The sequence below is a fragment of the Sylvia atricapilla genome, chromosome 2 (assembly GCF_009819655.1).
Source record: "Sylvia atricapilla isolate bSylAtr1 chromosome 2, bSylAtr1.pri, whole genome shotgun sequence".
Taxonomy (NCBI): Eukaryota; Metazoa; Chordata; class Aves; order Passeriformes; family Sylviidae; genus Sylvia; species Sylvia atricapilla.
Genome location: NC_089141.1, coordinates 28,219,802 through 28,226,521, shown reverse-complemented (window position 1 = coordinate 28,226,521; position 6,720 = coordinate 28,219,802). Strand labels below are relative to the sequence as shown.

Sequence of the window (6,720 nt, the reverse complement as noted above, 5' to 3'; positions counted from 1 at the left end):
GTGAAAAGAAAAAGCTGCAAGTGAACATATCTGTATTTTGGCACGTTTTTCTACTCTAAGCAGTCCTTCTACAGTCTTCTCACACTATCTTGGGTCACAGAAGTTCTATATATTTATCTTTCTGATTTTGCTTCATTTCTACATCTTTGTTTCAATGCACATGCTTTGTCAAAGGGTGAAGCAAAACAGTAAGTACCCCAAACCCTGTGGGGATTAGTGTCCATGCTCTGCTTGAGAGCCTGAGTCAGTCATCACATAACAGCAGAGTTTTAAATATGTGGGGGAACACATAACCAGGCGGACTTCACTTGAGAGAAAGCAATGATTTTCTATAGGTTGTGTCAAGGAGAGTATTCAGAGCAGCTCTAGGAACTTTCAGCTCTGAAATTTTCTTTTCCAAGCACTCAGGGAGTCAATGTCATTGACAATTGTCATTGTCATTGACACTGGTCAATGACAACAATATATGGTTAAACTCTCCCCAGAATTCACCTTGAAGACGTAGCTGTCATGGGAGGAAAAAACCTCATAAAAAGCAGAAAATATCCACCAGGACCAGGCATTACAACCAATGGGCACCATCATGGATAGTTAATTTTCTTCATTGCAATCCAAACTAAACATACTAGCTCCTGGGCCATCTGTGGGCAGTGTGTCAGTGGAAGCCACAAGTGAGGGCAGTCAAGATAACCAATTTAATTTTTTTTTTAAGTCCTCAGGGCCCCAAGAGGTACAGACCATAATAACCATCTTTATTTTTTATTGTGAAAGCAAGTTGGTGTTCTTCCTTGCTCATGACCTTGGAATGTCACAAGCTTGCTTTGGCCAAAAGATGTGAATGGCCCGAGTGTGGTAAGAGAATGCCAACAAGGCCAACAGGATAGTGTAAACAAGAACTAGAGAAAATGAGCCTTGGCACAGACAGGGCATCAACAACCACCCCCAAAGTTGCTGTGAAGATTATATTTTGTGATATCATTTGTTTGGCAGCCTGTGCCAACAACTAGTTACACTGGAGACTGAATGGGGAACACTTTGACCACTTTATAAATTTCATTCAGTAGTTTCACATTGTCTGTGTTTCTCTTTCCCACCCTCCCACAACACCTTATGTAATCAGTTTCCTCTGCCTCTTTAAAAGCACCTTAAAAGCACAAGGGGGTTCCATCTAGTGGCCCAATTCCAGGATGGACTTGCAAATAAAAATAATTACTTACTTCTTTCAGCTATCTGAGTTGAGACGCTGAAGTGCAATGACCATGGGTACTGTAATTATCATTCCACTGTCACACCTCTTGGTGGATGGAGGATTTCCTTCTGTTGAATGGAGCATCTGTGGATTTTTGAAGCTGAATTTTAAAGTCAGGTGCTGCTGTCAGCTAAGTATTAGAACTTCCACTGAAAGAGTGGAAAATCCTCTAGGTTAGGACAGTCTTTCTAATGCAGACTAGTGTTCCAGTGATTAATGATGAGACATTATTATAGCAAGAACTGACACTTACTGTGATTAGTTGATCAGTTTAAAACAGAGAAAAGTGCTTATTTACATGGCTAACTATAAGCTTCTGGAATTTTCTGCTCCAGTAAGCTGTGGACACAGATGGCAGGACAGGGTGAAACTAGGTCCATACAGACACTAAAGGTGAGATGCAGGCTTCCCAAGTGCAGTCATTGTGGGTATTGAGGTAGTGGGACAGGCTCAAACCACAGCTGCTGGCCAGGATTATCTGCTCTCTGTGAAAAACAGCTCCTCTGTCACTGCTAGATACAGTGTCTGGACTCTGCTTTCTGTCCTGATGGGCATTTTCATGGTGTTAAGTCCACCTCTGTTCTTCTTAAATCATGGGGTGGAAAACAAGCTTATCTGAGACAACAGCAAGTCTCCAGAGATGTTCCTTTTGGCATCCTGACCCATCTCTTGCCAGATGATGGGCCCTGGGACCCCAGAAGCCCTGTGCTGGAAGACCACAACTGAGGGGATGATAAACTCAGAGACAATCTCAAACTGGTTCAAGAGTGGCTGCTCCAGATGGATGTACATAAATCTCTGGGGCCTCACAGAATTTGTCCCAAGGTACTGAAGGAGCTGACCAATATCATCACAGGATCTAGGATTATTTTTCAATGGTCTTGGGAGCCTGGAAAGGTTCCAGGTCAAGTGGAAGATGACAGTGTTGTTCCAATGTATCAAGAACGGCCTGCCTGTAATCTCTTCAGTGCCTGGTAAAGTTATGAAGAAGGTTATTCTGAGACACAATTGTCAGGTCCTGAGAGGCATGTCCTGGACCACCTACTCTGAGGTAGCTAACATCTGGGATAGCCTTGGGCTAAATCAAGGCACAACACCACCAAGAGATCAAATTAGAAAGTTTTATTTATATAGGCCACAGCAATTAAAACCATATGATAGGTTCAACAGCCTGTAGCAGCAACCATTTAAACCTTTCTGAACAACGTGAAGCAACAACAATCTTTAAGCAGCCTGTGGCAACAGTGACCTAAACTTAAAAGCAGAGGAAGAAAGGAAGAAGGAAAGATAGAAAAACGGAGGTAGAGCAAAAAAGACCTGGCCTTGTCCAGTTTCTAATACAGAAAGGTAAATACATCTTTCACCAAAGAAAGGAGACACATATCATATTGATAATAGGACTTCTTCGGAGAGCAGATACAAATATAACCTTTGGTTGGAAGCTTCATCTAGAGGTCAACTTTGGCTCAAGGCCCATTTTTCAGGCCCCAGTACTTCACCTTCAGGATAAAATGTCCAGCACATGACTAGGTAAGTCCTTGGGCTCTGGGTGAGCAGTTGGCTGATGGCTCAAAAAGTTACAGTCAGTGGGTTTACATCAGGCTGACGACTGGTCACCACTGGGGTTCCTTGGGGCTCACTTTTACAGCCAGTGATCTTCAATGTTCCTATAAACCATCTATATGGAGGAATCCAATGTAGGAACCAAATTTAAGTAATCTTGCCAATGATACTAAACTAAGAGGATCTGGGGATTCCCTTGAGCATAAAGAGGCCCTGCAGAGAGATCTGGATACCAAAGAGCTGAGCAGTCACCAACTGTACGAAATATTACAAGAGCAAGTGCTGGATTCTCCACTTGGGACCGGGTAATGCTGAAATTTATCTATTCCTGAAACCAGTGACCAGTGTAAATGTAGTGTAGATTTACTGGTGTAAATGGAATGAAGCTGCATTAGGGGATGTTGAGCTTGGACATTAGGAACAGCTCACCTTCACTGAGAAGGTGGTGGGTCACAGGAACAGGCTCTCCAGGGAAGCAGTCACACCATCAGGCCTGTCAGAGGTAAGATGCTCATTCCCCTTAACTTTTTAAGAGTTTTAATAAATGATAATAAAAGGGATAATCATAAAGCCTGGCAAAGCTATTATATACCCACTTCTTCAGTCTGCAGCCTTTTATACCATTACAGTTGTATTACTTACTTACATGATTTAGCCAATTTATTTTGAGCTTGATGACCACAATCTTGCTTTACATTTTTGTAGTGTTTGCATGATTTAATAACTGCAGATATCAACAGTCTAGAGTGGTCTTTTGATGGTCTTCTGATGCTATTTAAGCTTGGTACTTTTCCTTTTATGATCTTGTGCTCTCCACTTAAGCTATCTTGGATATACACTTTGCAATAACAATCATATCTTAAAACACACCTTTCACAAGCCCACTTACATCTTGTGAAAGCTTTGCTTCCCCTTTTATGTTCCCCACGAGCAATTACAAATTTTACCATTCTTAAAAGCAAACTGAGACTTATGCTAATTATCTACAAACTATTACAATGTTATAATTAAAACAAATAAATTTTAGTGAAAGCCAACTACTACATAACCTGTTTATAACCTGGATGATGCTTCTAGTCATGTTGTTTTAGGTAGTCCTGCGAGGAGAAAGGAGTTGGACTTGACGATCCTTTAGGGTCCCTTTCAACTTGAGATATTCTGTGATTCTTTGATTCTACGAACGATGATCCTAAAACAGAAGTAGAAAATAACATTTAGATCCTCCAACTGCTTTGTGATTTGAAACAGACATAGCAGAAGCAGTCCATTAGTTGTATTAGCCCAAGGTATTACTTTTCCACATATACTGTAAAGGTGTATTTCCCAAATAACCAATGATCCACGTAGTCATAGATTTCTTTCACTCTTATTTTAACACAATCCTTCCCAGCCAAGGATGTGGACCTATTCATCCAAGCAAAGTCTAGTCTTCAAGGACACAAACTTTCAGTGTGTTGTTGAACACACTCTTTTCTCTCCTGCCTATCAGGAGGTCTGGCACAAAACAAAAACAAAGACTGAATTTTCCCAGGGTACAGACATTGTTTTGAACAGCTTTTCTCATCGCACAGAAACTGTATCCTTCCAACCAGTCACAGAAGTTACTGAATGGAGGCTAGAAGGGACTTTAATGAAGTATGCAGGGGCCCAGTGAATGCAGAGTGCCAGACCACTGCAGACATTGAGAGAAAGTGGCTGAGTAGTACCACTTCACAAACTGAAACCCACACTCAGATACAGGTTAAAAAGGAATCTGGTGGGGGGTTTCTAAAATGAGTTCCAGGTAAAAAATCAAGGAATTTCCCACCCTGGAACCCAAAGGAGAAAAACTGCACTCATAGCTTTTCATTCATAATACTGTGGCTTTTTTCAACTCAAAAGTGAAACCTGAGATAATTTTAGTATAGGAGGTAATATAAACGTGGATTTTTATTTGGAGGCCTCCAGGGGCAGTTATGGAGAATATCCACAAAAGTCCCCACACACAAAATGAATACAGTTTTGATTAGTTTTAGGAAACTATCATAATTGATAGAAAGCACCAATTAGGAGAACAAGCAGTGATGCAATTCCTCCTCAAGTCAAGCTCCTTCTCTGGAGTCCCCCCTTGGTACTAGCTGTATTTGTTTATGAAAATGTGTCTCAAAGACCTTGTTATCAACCTTGGTTCCCAGGAAGAACCAAGATAGGATAAGGGCCTTGTATCCCCTGGTGCTTGGAGCTCTGGAATTTGTTGTGTCCTCCTGCCTAGGGAAAGAGCATGGAAGAATACTGAGAAAAGAAGCTACAACAAAATAATAGGCTACAGAGCTCCAAATATACGTGCAAAGAATACAGAGAACATGTAAAAAAAAAAAAAAAAGGAAAAAACCAAGACGGCATCAATATGATGGAAAAATATCCACAGTGCTTCTCTCCCAGGGGGACAGGATAGTTCCCTGTCCCACTGGGAAAGATGATTTTAGTTCATTACTTTTTTCAAAAGCCTGCTGCAGGACTCTTGTAAGTTGAACTAGAGCTACATGTATACTAAGGTTTCTTTCCTGCCCTTTATAATTCAGTTGCCCTAGACTGCAAATCATTTATTGTGATTCCCTCTATCTCTCAGTGTACTGACCTCAAGGATGTTTCCGAGCATTGAACGATATCTCCGTATTGTTGGTTCAAAGTCCTCGGGCCAGAAATCATAAGGAACACCTCCTTGTGTAAAGGTCTCCCAACAGGTATGATAGTCTGGAGAGATACAAGCAAGACAATTATTCTTGAGTTTATTCAGAGACCAGAGAAGCTCAGGAAACAAGACTTTTTAAGCTCTTCCTTGTATCCATATCACAGAGACAGCTTGGCTATGGATAGGTCAGCTGATGGATGCTGTCCACTCCATATTTGGAACGAATGCCATTCACTCTGGGCTTTTTTTTTTTCCCTCCTTTGGCTGAAGAGCTTGTCTGCAGTTAATCTGATCCCTGCAACTGCATTTATTCCCTTAGGAAAAGGGAGAAGGACTGTATTTCTCATTCCCTCACGGGTGCCATAAGGATGCCATCTCTAAACAAAGGAGAATTTTCCTTCAGACCTGGTTGCTAAGGGTCCTGCCCCTCTTCCCCTGCACTATTTAAACATCTTTTTTTTGGATGTCACTCTCATTCACTGCATGGTGATGGCTATGCCTCCAAAGAAGCTGAGTGGCACATGAGGCATCACAGAAGCAAGCCTGTATCCAATTCACCCATGCACAAAGTTCACCAGCTCACCCCTCCCCAGTCCCACAAAGCCTGGGAAACCTTGCCTTTTTCTTCCATGATTCGAATGGTTACTCCGGGCAGCCCGTTAAGCTCCCTCAGGCCTCTCTGGTTTCTTGCAATGTCGGAGAAGTAGAGCCGTGCTACACATATGTCTATGCTCACATTGGGATGCCTCCTCAGGAAATCCTGTATTTTATCGCAGCAGCTCCAACAGGGGCTCCAGGACAGGTACCAGGTGATGTTACAGAAACCGTAGCTTCTTGGCTCAAAGATTTCCTGCAGGAAATACTCTTCTGCATGGTTAATGTCGTTTCTGACCCAGTGTTTCCAAGACCTATTCCCATTCCACTGCAGCTTACATAGTAAGTATGTCTCGTCTGGATACCAGCGGGGATCAAAGTGTCTTCTTAATGCCCTTCTAGATACATACATGCTGAAATAGAGGAGAAACTTCAAGGAATCACTGGTTACAACTTTGTTTTCAGTAGTACTCCAGTACATTAAAAAGGGGGAGGGTGGAGGAAATCGGAGAACTGAGAAGGGCAAAGCACGAGACAGCAACACAAGAAAAACGGAGAGGCAGGCACCAGGCAGGGTAAAGGAACTAAAGAAACCAAACCTTGAACAGCTAATCATCCCCCCGTCTACAGCTGCATGTGGAAC

At 42.1% G+C, this 6,720-nt stretch overlaps 1 long non-coding RNA gene across 1 annotated transcript; it reads right to left on the bottom strand.

Moving 5' to 3' along the window:
* Window positions 1–2,356: 2,356 nt before the first annotated feature.
* Window positions 2,357–6,306, bottom strand: LOC136375595 (uncharacterized). Its single transcript, XR_010746091.1, has 4 exons — window positions 6,220–6,306; window positions 5,430–5,545; window positions 3,683–4,001; window positions 2,357–3,650 (listed from the first exon to the last, which is right to left on the bottom strand). It is a non-coding gene; the product is annotated as an uncharacterized lncRNA (long non-coding RNA).
* Between the last annotated feature and the right edge of the window lie 414 nt (window positions 6,307–6,720).